The following is a 17,506-nucleotide window of genomic DNA, read 5'->3' on the forward strand; positions in this document are numbered from 1 at the left end:
ACAAGCATTCCTTTATCTTCCCCTGCTACCCCTGAGGATGGCAGGCTTTGTTCTAGAACTTTATTTTTTAAGTCTTAGATCTAATCAAATTATATTGCCCAGCAGAGTATGGAGAATGTTAATTCTTAGCATCTCAAGTGCCTGTAAATAATTTTTCAAAGTTCAAATTAATAGCTTCAGCACCTTTTTTGATGCAGAATTTTTAAATGCATTCTAAGCATACTTGCCTCCAGGAGGTAAAGGGAGAAAGCCTTCTTAGATTGATTGGCTTCAGTATACCTAATAAAAGGGCAGTCTGCCACCTATGATTGACTATTGTTGCTGTTCTATATTGCCTTCAATAAATCTTCCAAACAGTAGAAAGGAGGTCATTTGAGCAAGTATTGCTTTCATTTGACTTGTAAACATATCTTGTTTAATGAAAAACACAGACCAGTCTGAATTCTGTATTATCTGGTCTATTTGAGAGATGAGAAATGTGGTTGTTTCCATTCTTCTGGATTTGATGAGATATTCCCACACAAGGAACACACAAGGGCTACTGTGTGAAAAGCAGCATCCTAATTACTCATGTATTTCTAAAACAATGTTAAAAGAACAAGTTTTCAAGTATTGCTTACTGTTTCACAGACTGTACATACCATAGTACAGGGTACCAAGGTCTCTCCATTGTAACACTGCTTGGAATTTGTATGCTAAGATATTGCTCAAGTATTAAAGCAGTTAATTTGTTTTAGTGATAGCTGTCTTATATGCTCCTTGAACTGCTCTCCTGTTCTCAACTAAATATAACATGTATAGTTTCAAAGTGCAAAATCATCTTCTGCAGCTTTGTACTCCTATCTGAAGTGTGTAGACTAGAAGCATATTCTCCTTAGTTTCCTTCTATAGTCAATATTAATAGCCACTATCAAAGAGAGATCTTACTGGCCTTTTAGAATTGACCCTGGAAGTCCTGCCTATACTCCCTTCTTTAGAGGGCAAACCAGGGACACTCAGTCCCTAGTCCAGTAAATTCAAGTACCTTAAGTTGGATTAACTGCATTCAGCCCCAAATGTCTTTGAAAATAATCTGAACTGCTGGCCTAACTTCCATCCTCCCTGCCCTTCAGGAAACATATAGGGAGGCAGGCAGAGGCTTGGAGCCTTTCTGAATACCTGATCTCAATGTTTAATATCAAGTTAGTATGGTGATGACCTGGTATCACATAGCTAGTGATAATGTTGCTATGATGTGGAGCCAATGGCCAGCCCCAAACCAATTTCATAGCTTAGTTTTCTGAGGAGAAGACTCTCTGTCCTGTTTAATTTCTGTTGAACATGGTATTTTTTACCTGCTGTAGAAATAAATAATGCTAGAGGTCAGCAACAGGAGCACAGGTCTGGTCACCTCATGTGGAGACTAATGTGCAGAGTAGGATTGTCATCTACTTGTGCATGATTTTGAAACATGCAGTCTGAAATATAGTGAGAGTGGCGAATGGAAGAAGTATCTGGTGGGTAAAGAGTAAAAGCTGATTTTTTTTTTTGAGACTGCTCTGTAAGAAAGAGGGTGCTGTATATAGCCTTAAAAGAAAACTGGAGCTTCAAACAGTACACATTCACTCATAGTGAATGTAGCTGAGTTTGCTGAAGGTGCTTCTCGTTAGGCTTGAAATGTTTCAAGCTTACTACAAATAATTTATACTGGAAGCTTCCCTTTGAACAGTCTCTGTGTCTGCAAAGGTGATGCAATCTTCTCTAGGCAGATGTTTTCCATTGCTATCGCATACAGAGAAGGGGGAGGATTCATGTAAAGATGCCAAATCTGTTTTAAAATTGCACATCACTTATTTCTGTTTATGCTACACATACTTTAAAACTGCTTATTGAAGAATCCTGGGATTTTAAACTTAAAATATTCAGTTATGTAGATGTTGTCAGCAGCTGCTGAACCTATGAATTAATTATCAGGAGATTGAATCCACGCCCCAAAAATAACCTAGAAAATGCAATCATCAGTTCTTACCGTTTCCTTCTGTATAAGGTGGTTTAAGAGTTCTGTTTAAATAATTTCTCAGAATCATACAAAAGAAATGGTGAAGTTGTAAAGGACTTCTGGAGATCATCTTGTCTCACCTCCCCCTACTCAGAGCAGGGTCAAATATAACTGGCTTCTACAGCTGGCATACAGGACTGTGCCATGTTGGATTTGGAGTGTTTTTAGGGTTGGAGACTCCATAAATTCTCTGGGCAACGAATTCTAGTGTTCAGTCACCCTCAGAGTACAAAAAAAGTATTTTCATTATGTTCAGATAAAATTTGCCACGTCCCTAGTCCCTTTTCTGGACATGACTGAGAGTTTCTGGCTTCTTGCAGCACTGTTTGGTATTTTTACATGGTTATAAGTTTCCCTTCAGCCTTTTCATTTCAGGCTGAACATCTCAGCTCTATTAGCCTCTCCTGGTATGACAGATGCTCTAATCCATAAATCATCTTCACTGCACTGCACTGGATTTGCTCCATGTCTCTCCTGTACTAGGGAAAACAGTGCAAGATCCAGCAGTCCAGAGAGAACCTAGCAGCATGAAATAGGGGGGCACGATCGTGTCCTGTGACCTGCTGGCAGTACTCTTCTTATGCAGCTCTGGAGGCTGTTGGCCCCCTTTGCTACAAGTGCACAATGCTGCCTCATGTTCAGCTCATGTGCACCAGCACCTCCAGGTTGGTTCTATCAAGTAGCTTTTCCACTGCCCTTCTGGTCCCTGAGGTTGCTTCTTAATTGTTGTAGGACTTTGCATTTCCCTCTGAACTTGAAGAAATTCCCAGTGGCCAGTTTCTCCAGCCTGTTGAGGTCCCTCTGAATGTCACTAAAACTATCTGGTGTAGCAACTTCTCCTCCAAATTTCGTATAATCTGAAAAAGTGCTGAGGGTGTTCTCTGCCTTATTGTGCAGATGTTAAGCCAAGCACCTGATGTTTACTTGGGCGTATATTGATAAGTGACTTGTCTCCAAATGGATGTTGCACAGGTGATCAGAGTTCTCTGACACTGGGCACTCTGCAGGTTTTCTGTCTATCTCACTCTCCATTTATTTTGCCTGCACTTTTTAGCTTGTCTCAAGATGTTGTGTGATTATCAAAGATTTTTCTAAGGTAACCAACATGTACTGCTCTTCTTCCTTTCACTAAACCTAGTCATCTTACTTTAGAAGGCTATCAGGTTGGTCAGGCATGATTTCCTCTTCGTAAATCAGTGTTGACTGTTCCAAAGTACTTTCTTGTCCTTAATCTGTTTAGAGGATACCATAATCTTCCCAGGGGTGGAGGTAAGGCTGACTAATCTGTAGTTCCCTGGATCCTTGCGTTTTTCAAAGATAGGAAGGGCATTTGCTTTCTTCCATTTCTGAGGAGCTTCTTTCAGTCACTCTAACCTTTCAAAGACAATTCAGGTTGGCCTCAAGTGTGACATGATCCAGCTTCCTCAGCACTCCTGGGTGCATCCAGTCAGGTTTGATTGACCTGTGGTTTTTTCCTGTTTATTTAAATATTGATCCTTCTCCACCATGGGTAGATTTTTCTTGCTTCAGACAGAATTTTCCACTGGTCTTGGTGACCTGGGACACCTGAAGGCAAATCTTACCTAAAAAGACCAAAGTAAAGAAGACGTTGAACATCTCACTGTTTAGAAATTCCTTTCCAAAACCCATCTTTGCATACTCAATCAGTATCTATATTTCTCCCAAAGCCTGAGAGGGATGATGCTGTCCATGCTTAGGTCCTGCCTGTGCAGCATAAACTCTGCAGGTTTTGGAAAGAGAAGTGAAGTTCTGTGTAAGTAAGAATGGTTTCATAAATTTTTTTTCTTCCAAAATGGTGCTTCTGGGGCATCAGTAGGAGTCTCATTTCTGTTGGAAACATAAGAAGGAGAATCAGCTGTTACTGCTGGCTGGCTATTTCAGTGTGCTGCATTCACTGTGGACTGTCTTGCAGTTAACAGAGCACAGAGCTGTTACAACACCTTTGAATGATCTGCTGGGAGCCTTTTAGATTAATCATGACCTGTGTTATGTGGAAATGGACAAGTGGAATGAGGCAGCAGATGGAAGAATCATATGCAGATATATCAGCCTATACCACCTTTTTAAAAAATTGGTATTAAGCCATAAAAACTAGGCTAAAAGTCATCAAGTCACAAAAATGAGTGAGACAATTTCTGTGTCTCCCCTCAAAGGATACAGATTGAGACATTATTAATGTTGGGGATACATTCATTGGCTTAGAGAAGTGGGATTTATATATTAAAAAATTTTGAAGTTTTATAAGGCACACCAGCAGTTTATCAAATAGAGCAGCTTTCAGCATTGTAGAGATGAGACTACCAAGTAAATCCAAATGTATTTGTGCCTGGTGAACTTTTTCAAAATATCTGATTTAATACTGTCTTCTTTGATTGCAAAATTTTGAATTCTTCAATTGGCATTTTTAAACTCTGTCTTAAATTGTATTTGAAGTGTGTTAGATTTAGAACTCAGAACAGGATTACTTTGTTAGATTTGCTTGATGTTACTGCAACTCTCCTTTAATCTGGTGACAGAGCTTTAAGAGTGGACCTGTTCTACTATATATGCTTATCTGCTAGTGTATGCATACAAGATTACTGCATTTTTGCTGCTTGTCAGCTTCTTTTTTTGAGTTTCCACACTTGTTTTGTGCTTTGAGTCTTCCTATGGACAGCTTTTAATTATGCATGAGATGAAAAAGCAGAGGGTGCTGCTAGTAGTGTTTTGATGTATTTTTTGTTAACAGGTGGCTGCAAGTTTTTGGATGATTTTCTGCTATTTGAATTTCCTGCTAATGAATTTTCCTTGGTTATTGCAGGAATCATGTCCACCTGTTACTAAATAGTCCACATTCAAGCTGCTGAAAATAAACTGGCAGACAGAGCTGTTACCTTTGAAAGAAACAATTGAGAAAAATTTTATCTTAGAGATTCTACATTAATTCAGTCATACATTATTACTAACATTTGGCTGAATTAAAGGTGTAACTGAATTTATAGAAAAAAGTGGTGAGTGTGAGATGAGGATGAGATGACTCTCTCTCACCTGAGCTCTTATCAGAATAGCCAAAGACAAGGAAAAGATATTGTTTGGATCTCTGCATTTTTTTTCCTTTTTCTTTTCCACGTATGGAAAACTTCCCCCTTAAGGGATCTTGCTAAAACAAATTATTGCAACATTTGTGGTTCAGCATGCTGAAATATGACCCAGACAAGTGGTTTTGATAAATAATTGTTGTAGATCAGATCTTGTCCGTATTGTGCTACTTTATATATAAGCTAAATAATCTATATAAGCTAAATAATTAATATGCATAACTATTACTCTTCTCAGCAAATCCAGATTATGTTTTTTCATGTGCACTGACCCTAATAATAACGGACCTCAGGTTATTAAAGGCTGTTTTTACTTCTGTTTCAAAGAAAGCTTGTGAAAATCTTCTAATTATGATTTCCCGTTTATTAGGAAAAATAGTTTATTTGTATTGGAAAAGAAGTCTTTGTCAAGGTAACCAGAGAGCTTGTTAATTTGGCTGAGTTTGCAAAAATGAAGTGTTTTAGTACTTTTAGCATGACAAGAGAACGGCTTCCATTTAAGCTCTTGATCCCTTGTGTTCAGTTCAAACAACCACCATCATCTTCTGGCCAGTAGGCTCTGAAGGTAAAGCTGTGACACAAATGGTATTTGAAGCCTATAAAGTTTGAACCAAGACTTTAAGAACCAAAATTAGTTTTGGCAGAATTCTTAAGAATTCTTGGCTGCACTGTCTGTAAGCTGTGAGAGTATCACAGTCAAAACTTTCTGAGCAGCTCAGGAATCTGCCATTTGCTCGGTTTTAAGTTACTAATAGCAAATTGGGATTTATAACAATAATACCAAGAGGCTGAAATTTGTGGTATAAGTATGCAAGGTCCTGCACAAGGCTGGAGTAAGATGTATGCCCTTCATAGTCTAGCAGGGGAAGCCAGTTGTGTCCTGGGGTAGATGAGTATAACAAGAAAATCTTTGAGCAGAAAGCACATTAGGGTTAATATTTTCATTCTCTGAAATCCTTAAGGGATTGCTGGGGGGTTTAGTGAAGGAACAAACAAAAGAAGAGAGCAAGAGAAGTGGAATAAACATAAAGGGAACCCAGGCATGGACTATCCAAAGCAAGAGTTATAGGAAGAAGGGACACTTCCCCTATTTCATTTGTTTTCACAGTCCACTGGACTTGTTTGGAATTTGGTGTCTTGAGTATTCAGGTTCCTGGTTTTGGGCTCCTAAGTTTGAAACTTAGAAGTTAGAGGATACTTTAGTCAGGGAGTATTTTATTTGCATTAAGATCTGACTTGAATTCATGGAGCTAAGAGGAAGTTGAGCTACTCTATAGAGTCTGGAAAAAACTTCTGCAAACAAATAGTTCTTAAGCATGATTTGTGGCATAAAACCTTTTAATAGATGCCAGTGTGCCGTAGGAATTCATTATGTTCTGAAAGTCAGGCCTTTGGAGTCACTGAAAGTCTTGCATTTCAATGACAGTAATTTTCAAAGTTTGTGAGCTATTATAAGCTTTTCCTTTGGTGCATAAAAAAATAAAAATAAAACCAAACCCCAAAATTGCCCTGGACAGAGCCCAAAGAAACTCAATTGTGCCTTGCAAGTAGTTGAGATCCAGTTTACTACATGTCCAGCTCATTGCTGGACTTAGTTGCCATAGCCTTGGGGAATCACTGCCGTTTTTCTTCTTTGAGTACTTCCAAGTGCTCTCCATTTCCTTGGTAAGTCTCCTAGCTTCCTGCCCTGTTGAAATTTGGATATTTGGCATGTTGGGTTCAGAGGTTTCAGCTTTCCAGCCGTAGCTTGAATGTAGATGAAAACGCAGAGATCTCAATGTCCTGTTTAAACAGGCTTAACTTAAACTGTAACAGTAAATATCTAAATGTGTTTTTTATCCTTGGGAGCTGAATCTCTGAAATGGAAACACTTCTGAATTACGCTTCATTTAATAATATCCTCTGTGGTTTCCATTTCAGCAGAAAGAGACAGGGCCCAGCTGCTAAAAATAATGTAATGATTTTGCTGAGGATGTTGAAACATGCTTTATAAATTGCATCTCTGCTACATAAAGTCACTCCTCAGCTTGCACAGGCTGAGTAATGAGTTGTCTGTGTTACAGTCTTGCCCTTCTCAAAGATGGCTATGTTGCATGTCAGCGACTAATTTCAGAAGCTAGAACAGTGTTTGAGCTAGCCTTGGTTTATTGGGGCAATGCACATAACTAGTGTGTTTAGTGTTGCCCATAGGAAAAGCAGATAGTACAATCATGAGCAAACTTATGGGAAGAATCCTATAACACCAGCTCCTGTGTCTTCTTTAAGCATAGTGGCTAGTTCTAACTTACACTAATATGTCACTATGATAAATTTCCAGGAACCTTAATAATGAATTTTGAATGTATCATTTGTGTTCTGCAGTCGTATCACTGAACTACAGTTATGCAATTTGAAATAAGCATCCTCAGGTAGAATTTTTTGGGTGACTTGTGGAGAGGTTAGCAGGATATGGCTGTATGAGGTATTTCCTTACAAAGCCATATAGATGTACCAGTCATCTGAGGGATAACGTTGCTGTTTTCCTTGTGGTTCTAAAATTTTTTAATGCTTTCAAAATATAAGGTGACTTTTGAAATGTAAACAAGAACTTGTAAGGAGTAGGCTAAAATCAACACAGTAATTTGCACAGTCACTTTACTATACTTTTTGTGTTGCCCAGGGTGAAAACTATTAAATTTTACCTTCTGAGCCATTGTATGTAGTAGCTACTTAGGCACTGTATGTGCATAAGAGCAATGACTAAATTACTGAACTGGGCTTCCATGAGCTATGAAATCCAATCTCTTGGTGGTGTCACCAAGTCCTTTCAGAACTTTGTGACCGTGGTCACAGGGGTTTTCAGGTGAAGGGAGAGATGACAATGTTGACTCCATGTTCGGAAGGCTTGATTTATTATTTTATTACATATATATTACATTATAACTATACTAAAAAGAAATAGAAAGAAAAGGTTTCCTCAGAAGCAAAGGTTTCCTCTTAGCTAAGCTAAGGATAGAATCGAAAAGAATGATAACAAAGATCTGTGTCTCGGCAGAGAGCAAGAGCAGCTCTGCCATGAGTGGTCACTAAATCAAAACATCCACACGAGACCAATCACGGACCCACCTGTTGCATTCCACAGCAGTAGATAACCATTGTTTACATTTTGTCTCTGAGGCTTCTTAGCTTCTCAGAAGGAAAAATCCTAAAGAAAAGGATGTTTCATAAAAGATGTCTGCAACAGAACTTGGAAACTTTTTTTTTTTTTTTTACTTGCCTCAGTTTCAGAGAAATAGTTTCTCAGAACAGTAATTCTAGGCATTTGGACTTCTGCACTGCTTACATGCTTCTGGTTAATGTAGTTTCCTGATGTACTGCATAGAGCACAATATCTGTATCTGCTCCTGACTGGAGATAAATAGGGAGAAATAACCTCACTCACAGAGCGTGACTGTTCCAGGCAGACAGGCCTAATTTGTACTGTCAAATCTGATATTCCTAGAACATTTCTGAAAAATCTCATTTGGCTGCTCTGGAGCAGAGAGTGCTTTTGGTTCCTATATTTTTGTTCCTGTAGTCCTCTTGATAAGCCTTACATAAATCATGAGGTAAGGAACCATCATCTTTCCAGCTTCTGTTCTGTTGATAAACTCTACAGTAGTTAACTGTGTTGTACCTTTTTCCCCTTCTTAAATACACTATCCCAGCTTGGCTTGGCCGGCGGCAGGTCCATCTTGAAGGGGGCTGGAGTTGTCTCTGTTGGACATGGGGAAAGCTTCAGACAACTTCTCACAGCAGCCACTGCTGTAGCCTCTCTGCCTTAGAAAACCTGACCATGCAAACTCAACATAGCATTTGTGTTCCCTTTGTCTTGTCTGAAGATTCTCCATTCATTTGTGTGAAGGGCATAAAGTGGTTAAAGTTTATTCTCCAGCTCAAAATAATTTGGAAGATCATTTGCAGTGAGTACCAGAAACTACAGCACAGAGTTTCTGCTGAAACGCTTCTCCATAAGATTTTTTTCCTCATGGAAAAGATTAATAAATTTGTAGGTTTTTATTCAGAAATAAGCATAGAAACCTGAGTCTGTGATATTTACAGTTGAAGTTTAGATTCAGAAAGGACTGTTGCTCAAAAGAGAATACTGTATATTCCTCAATACTGATAAGAATCTAGTAAATAATAAGCTATTGTCAGTTCAGTTGTTATTATAATTAATAATTTCAGCATACTTCAGCTAACCATGCTCCCATAAAAGCCAAGTCTTTGTATTTACTATTAAGAGGAAGTTTAAAACAGAAAAAGAAAACATGATTGGCAATCTCAGAAACTGTGTTCGGCTAACCCCTGGAGAATGTGCCTTTCCTGCAAGGAATGCTCTATGTTAACAATGTCCCAAGTGTTAATTAAGGCTACAGAAAGATAGACATGTGCAGCCAATGGATGTGTTGCAAACTTGGCCTAAATGGTGTAGATAAGCTGTTTTGTGAGATTCTGAAACTCGTGTTTGTATACAAAACAACTTCCTGCTCTTCCCTTTTTCCAAATATTTTCCTTGAGAATGTATAACAATGTGAAGTTAATTACTGGGTGCTGGTGCTGTATCAGACTAGTATTTCAAGTATCTGTAAAAATCAAACATCCTTAGAGAGCAGAAGAACTGTATGGGAACTATTATACTTCTACAGAAACATTTGTGGTTTACATTGTGAGATCTGTCTGAAGCAAATAATGCAAGACTTCAATCATAGTATCTCAAAAACAGAATGGTTGAGATTAGAAGGGACCTTTAAGAGCATCCAGTTCCAGCCCCTCTGCCGTTGGCAGGGACACTTCCCTGTACCAGGCTGCTCAGAGCTCTGTCCAACCTGGCCTTGAACACCTTCAGGAATGGGCATCCACAGCTTCTCTGGGCAACCTCTTCCAGCTGCACCACCCTCATAGTAAATAACTTCTTCCTAACATCTGATTTAGATCTACTCTCAGTTTTCAAGCCATTCCCCTTTGTTCTGTCACTACATGCTCTTTGTAAATAGTCTCGTCCAATCTTTCCTTTAAGTTCCCTTCAGGTACTGGAAGGCCACAATAGGTTACCCTGAACTCTTCTCTTTTCCTGGCTGAGCAATTCAAATTCTCTCAGCCTTTCCTCGTAGGAGAAGTGCTTCATCCCTCTAATGATCTTGTTGGATCTCCTCTGGACTCACCCCAGCGGGTCCATGTCCTCCCTGTGGTGAGTGCCCCATAGCTGGCTGCAGCACTGTGGGTGAGACCTCTCCAGAGTGGAGTAGAGGGGCAGAGGAGGGGCAGAATCACCTCCCTTGACTGTCTGTCATGTCTGTTTTGATGCAGCCAGGATGTGTTTAGCTTTCTGGGCCATGCCCAGCTTTGGCTCTCTGGGTCATGTCCAGCCTCTCCTCCCCCAGCCCCACGAGCCCCTCTCAGCAGGGCTGCTCTCCATCTGTCCATCCCCAGCCTGTGCTCATACCAGGGTTTGCCCCAACCCAGGTGCAGCACCTGCCCTTGGCCTTGTCAAACCCCATGAGATCCCCATGGCCCCACTGCTCAGGCCTGTCCAGGTCCCTCTGGATGGCATCCTGTGCTCCAGGTGTGTCACCTGCACCGCTCAGCTCCGTGTCACCTGCAAACGTGCTGAGGGTGCACTCGATCCCTGCATCCATGGCATTAACGAAGGCATTGAATAACATCAGCCCCGATATGGAAAATTACTATGAGTGAGTGTCCTTGTGACTTCTGTGCTCTATCTCTACTACCAAATAAAGCAGGTGGGAGAGAAAGGGCAAGGGGTAGATGGTACCCCACTTTCTCCTCATTTTACAGATTTGGGATCACGCCACAAAAGGAAAATTGAATAGGTGACAAAGTTTCCATGAGGACAGTGGCAGGTAATCTCATTTCTTCTCCCCTTGCCCCTCTGTTAAATATGTCAATAGCTGGGAGAAAACATGGTGGGGTTTATAGCATATTGTTTGTCAGTGGGAAGTACAGTCAATTTGTAAAACCTAACAAAACCCCTTTGACCTTCATGGAGGGCATATTGAAAAATGAATATCTCATTATATAGAAAAAAAAAGGTTTAAAACTTGTCTTTGAGAGTAAGCAAATGAGATCTGCAGCAAGCAAAGAGGTGAGCCAGGGTTCTGCAGATCAGATACTTTTGCTGCCTGCAGTGTTTAAAAGAAAGGTCAGTCTCCCTGTTCTCACCTGAATTTTTCTCAGATACGAAAAACAAGCTCAAAAATGGCAGTGAGACTACTTTAGAAGCTTGGAATGTTTACTTGCTTTCCTTTGCTTTGCATTTTTATTTATAACTATTCACAAAGAAAATCTTTGACAGAATTTAAACAAAAAATGCCTGTATTGAATTTAATGTGCATTCTAGATTTAGGCATGAACCCTGCTTACCTCATCCTTTCAGTTTTATAACTGAAGGTGCCTTGCTGCTTCATCCTTCTGTGTCTTTTTCTCCATATTCCTTGCCTGACACAGTTTCTTGGGTGCATATAATTTCTTTCCTTCCTCAGTGTCAACAGTTTTAAATCACAAAAGATTTTTTCTTTGCTGAAGAGTCACATACTGATACTTACCTTTTTCTCTTTATATCTTTCTTTAGCTTGTTGCAAAACTCCAATCATATATGTAGCAGCTTAAGAAAAAAAATGGGGAGAAAGAAACCAGGGAAAAGAGAATACTGCAAAAGAGCTCTAAGGAGACAGGATTTTCTTGTTATTTCTAAAAAAATCTAAATGCATCCACTACTTAGGTATTATTTGCTATGGGGAAAAAAGTCCTTTATTAAACATGAAAACTAAAGTTTCAACTACATTCTTAAAATACAGTGGGCTATAAATAGAATGTGAATAGTTCAGCTGGGCAGCATTATAATAGAATTTTCTTCTGTTATATAAGGGAGATGGGGATGACCTTCATCACTCACTGTAAGCTCTCTCATGAATTATGAGTCATTCAACTATTAGTGGAATTAAAATCTATAACACTGCCAGTCATTGTCCTGTATCCCTATGGAGCTCTTTCTTTTGCTGTCAGCATGAGGATGTCTGCAGTCTGTGTACATATCATGCCAATGATGTGTTTATAGCCCAAGCAAAGGAATAGTGGTTTAGTTTTAAGTTGTTTCTACAGCTTTTTCATATTTATATTGAGAATATTTATTGTTTTCTTGATGAGTTGTTGTCAGCTATAGCATGAAAGAATGATGTGTGTGTTTTTTTTCCTTTTTTTGTGCTTCAGCACAAAACAATCTCTACATGATTTGACAGTTCAGGAGTAGCAATGCAAATTAGTTGTCTATGGACTGAGAGTCCTGGTAAGAAACCACTGGTAAGAACATGTATGAAAGAGTTTCTTAAACTTTAGCACACATATACTATGTGCAATAACCTGACCAAAGAGTAGAGGACTGTGGCAGGAGACCAAGCTCAAATCAGGGTGTCAAAAACAATTCCTAGTTCCCCAAGCTGTGTTTGAGTTGCTTTGAGGGCTCTTTTGTTTGTTTTCCATAATTTACCTCTTATGCTTGGGAACTTAATGCTTGGGAATTTACTGCAATTCTTAACAGAGCTGATCTGAAACAACTTTTTACAAGGCTGAGGATATGCTGGTTGCATCAGTCTTTCATGTCTAGACATCCTAACTCATGTTTATGGCTGTCTTGACTCCTCACTTGAGGAAACCCAAGACCTTTTGTCGGTACACTGTGCAGGTGAAGGCTTCCTTCACACCCACTGGAAAAGAGGTAACATTTGGCAAAACTAGTTCTTCTCTTTTCAAGTTAGTTCCCTTTTGCTTAGAACTCAGCAACCTTTCCCCATCTTTAGCAGCTGGCCACTAGTGTGTTTGTTAGTCCTGGTTCTCATGTGCACATGGAGTGATGTGACTTTCAGATGCTGGTTGGTGTCTGAAACAGGTGTGTCAAGGTGTAAAAGTGATTTTGCTATCTTGGAGAAAAGAAGTACTTTTCTTTTTCAAGATAGGGCTAATGAGCAAACAGAAGCATGTTACAGTTGACATGAGATGCTGTACTGAGAATGATGAACTCAGTGAAGGCAAAACCACCTATTTGTCAACAACTACAAATAGAGACCCAATTCCTCTTTACTAGTCTTTCTAATGAGGATTGGCATAATCAGTGTCACACAATAGAGCTGAAAATAAATTATTTTTATTTTACAGTATTCATGAATGCGCCTAGTTCATGGCCAATTAGGTGCTCTGAATTTCAATTTGTATTTGCTACAAATACACTTCCTTTGATGACACTGGGTGTGCAATGGGAGGCATAGTTTCAATTATTGGTGTGGTCTGTGATTGATCAATTTTTCACAACAAAGAATTGTTAGCAGGGCCACATGGTGAAGCAGTCAGTGGAAAATTCCCTTTGATAACATTTCTATCTAATTTTGGAGCACTGCCACTGCCACACATGAAATACCAACACGATTGAATTTCTTTTTTCCTGGCATTTAGCAGGACCTATGGGGGTGTGCAGAAATCAATGGGGGATCAGGAGTCTGGAAAATTGCATACTTGAAGAATTAATGAACTATAATTCTGTATTACATTCTCAATCACATTTTGCTTCCTTTTCATTAATGTAACTAAATTAGTTTTCCATGGACAGGGTACTTTATAAACTGCAATCATGGTCTTGCTGGGATTAAAATGAAAAAAAAAAGACCAGTTATAATAGTAGCTATTTTTTCATGCAACATGACAGTTGGAAATTTTTAGTGAAGAACATATCATCTGCAGCACTGACTCCACCTGTCAAAGCAATTTTAAGATGACTTAACCAGAAGTTCTGCTAGATCTGGGAGGTGTTGAGATGGAAGCAGCAACTCCAAAGACATTCCAAATATTTTTCTTTCCCCCCAAGGTGGGCCTTATTCATTATCGAGGGGAGCAGGGAGAGGAAGTGCCACAGTCTTTACTTTCCTCTGAAGGCTGTATCTGAGATAACTGGTGTTTCTAGTGCTGTGTAGAGAAAGTTCTGCTCATGGAGCTGTGTTATGGTAGGGTAGAATTGTGGGTGACTCCTCTCCCTGCTGTGTCCCACGGGCCATCCGTAATCTTGCCCTTTATGATTTAAACTTGTAACTGAATAAAATGTTGGGATGAAATTGTAATTAAAATCAAGAATATTCTATGGTTTAATGACAACTTTGATGTCAGAACCCATACAGTGAAAAGAATGTCCTAGTACTCAAGATGTGATATCATATCTTTAAAGAGTTCCTCAACCGTGACAAATCAGAGTGAGACTGTAAACAAAAATCAGGCTCTAGGACTGTGATTGACAGAGGGAGAAAGTTATTTTTGAAGTCAGTGTTACAAAAAAAAAAAAAAAAAAAGAGTTGATCAAACTTCACAAAATAGATTTAAAAGTAATTCCAAACAACTCAAGTTTTCTGGTATAACTGATATCTTCGTGGATTATGTCAGCATTCTTAGCCACTGTATTCTTGGGGGGTTTATTCCTCTTTATGATATTTATATGCATATGGTATATGAGAATGTAGTGGAATAGAAATCCCAAAATCCTTACTGTTTTGTTTTAGCAGTAAGATAGCTCCAGTATATTGAACTACTCCAGTATACTACTCCAGTATATTGAACTAATCTGTTGTCACATGAAAACCAAAACAAACACTTTTTGGTTCTTAAATGCAAGAGATGGGACTTCAGAATTTGCACCAGAGATGAACCCTTTTCAAGGCTAGTCCAGAAAATTGAGTCCTTGATAGCAGATACTTCATGTAGTACAGTGAACTTATATTTAGTCCTATTGAATAAGGCCTTTTCCTCCGTTCATATGTATTTACTAAAATTAGATAACCCAGACATCATCTTAATACTGCTGTATATTCTCTTATCTGAGCATAAATCTGAATAGTTGAAACATGACCTTTTTACATACAAGCCAGACATAATATCCTTGAAATTATATTGACATATGCAAAGGCATATTGGAGTCTGACTGTTCTAAATGTACCCTTGAAAAAAACCCAAATATTGAAGATTTATCTGTTTAAGCAGCTTCCAAGTCTGCTAAAGCACTCATTGAGTGATCTGTGGCTGAAATGATTTTTTCTTTCAGTTGTTTATTTGCACTTTATTTATACTGTATATGGGGCTGGGATGTGGATGGCTCAGGAGGTTAGCATTAGGCTGGAAAGGCTGTTGCCATTGAAATGGGATCTCAAATTTCGGCTGAGTCAGGAGTGACTGAACATTTTGGGAGATGCTGGCTGCTCATTAATCTCTGTAGCCATACCCAGTGACAAAACGCAGTTAGCACTGGGACAGATTACTGCAATTGGGAATCTCTGTTAATAGGCAATCTTAGCTAGGTGCCAGATGTTATTCTGTCACAGAAAACCTTCCAGTGTGGAGACAGCTAAGTTCTAAATATACACAGCTTCCAATCTGTGGTGTTGACTTTTTGACGAGCAAGGACTTTGGTTTGTATTGACTTGGATAAAGCAGTTTGTGATAGAACATATTTATGGACTGTGTTTTGCTCTGTGTCTCTCTAAGTTTGGGAATGCAGGCTTTTCTAAAAGGAGGATTTAATGATAAGCATTTAAGTCTTGAAGTGAGTAATATACAATGGTAGCAACACCCCTCCCCCATGCCATGGTTCTTTGTGGAGTGCAGCTTGACTACGTTAGAGCTTGGTCCTGTTGCTGGTTGAAAGAGAACTGCTATCTTTCTAATTGGCAATTTTATACCACTTTCAGTCTTCAAAAAGTCCTATTATACAGAAATTCCGTAATAATATGAATCAGGCAGTTAGTTCTCCTTTTCTTCTTTTTGTACCAGTGGATAATTTGCTAATGATCTTACTTTACTCTTCAGGGAGCAGAGTTTTCTCAGTGTTCCCAAGAGAAAAGGGTACAATAGCTGAAACTGTTGGCACAGTTAAGGAAATGAGTGATCCTGAGGTACAAGGAAGGTATTTGGGAGAGCAAATGTCATGTCAAGGGGAGCTAGGCATATACAGCTCTTACTTTCAAAATGCCTCTGATTTTGTGTCTACTTTATTAGAATGAGGCCTCAGCAACAAAATTTTAAAATTTTGAGTTGAAAAATGGGTAACAAAATATATAAGAAGGCTGACTGGCATAAGTGAAAATATAAAGCCTTTTGCTAACTTTCTTTTATAGGGTAATATTTCATTTTCCATGCTTTTCTAGTACAGCATCAAACAGGACTTCATTATCACTGTTAATATTCCGTATGGCCCACTGATAGACCATAGCCACTGGCCAAGCAAAACTTCAATCAGTTTTTCTTCTCTTGTCAGCTTACACCTCTGACTGAGCAGCTGCAAGATGACTCATCCAAGAAGGTTTCACCACAGGACAGGGGGAAATCATTTCTGTCTGCTTTTCCCATACTAATAAGATAATTTCAGTTGTAGATACTTTTGCAGCACTTCCTGAGCCATGCTATGCCTATTTGAAAACAGAAATATTTTTATCCAAATGTCAAGAAATTTTTCCATTAAATCACTGCTTTTGCTTTGTAAGACACATTTCTACTTCTGTTTCCTGTTTAACAGGGTTGCAATAGTCATGTTTTGTCCCATTACAGAGCAGGTTTCTATGTGAATTAATAATCAGCATTAGCTGTGAGAATTAAAACAAAGTTCTGCGCATAAAAAACATCTATATTCTGAAACCGACTGGCATGTGCTTAAGATGTCATTTGCCTAAAAATCAGTGGTGAGAAGTGTTTTTTATTTCCTTTCTCTGCTGCAAAATCCTGAAAGGAGTAATGGCTTATTCAGCATGGATGCAACAATGGTTCCAATGCATGCAGTCTGTGAGGAGTAAGACGTTCTTCAAGACCTGCAGCGTGCTTCCATACATGCATATGATGAGGCTTTCTTATGTAACTCCATTCCAATTTTGCATGCAGTCACAACAAAACCAGAAGAATGTATTTCTTTGTTTATTGACATCAGATAAAGCCTTTCATCCCCAGTAATACTTCTTGTGTTACAGATTCATCAGCTAGTTTGCAAATAAAGACAGAGAAGCTGATTTTGTTGTCATTTTACCAATACTGATGTGACGTTCACGGCTTGTTTTTCCTGAATAATCAAGGAGTTCATCTGAATGCATTCCACTTGTGAATGTGGTATTGCTCTTACACTTGTGAGGCTTACAGATTCACAAATATTTTTTTCTGAAAAGAGGAGCACAGGCTCCTCTTTCTTTAACTCATATCTGTTGCTTTGACCTAAATAACACTTGTTTCTCCAGCTCGTCACCGATAAATACATTCTGCTTTCCCAAAGAAGTATATGCCATCCAGTGTCTTAATGCGACGTTATTAAGTAGCCAGT

General features: G+C 38.9%; 1 protein-coding gene across 1 annotated transcript in view; it reads left to right on the forward strand.

Moving 5' to 3' along the window:
- Positions 1 to 17,506, forward strand: part of NELL2 (neural EGFL like 2) — a 135,437-nt gene that overhangs the window by 99,221 nt on the left and 18,710 nt on the right. The window lies entirely within an intron of this gene.

This window comes from Melospiza melodia, chromosome 4 (assembly GCF_035770615.1).
Source record: "Melospiza melodia melodia isolate bMelMel2 chromosome 4, bMelMel2.pri, whole genome shotgun sequence".
Lineage (NCBI taxonomy): Eukaryota > Metazoa > Chordata > Aves > Passeriformes > Passerellidae > Melospiza > Melospiza melodia.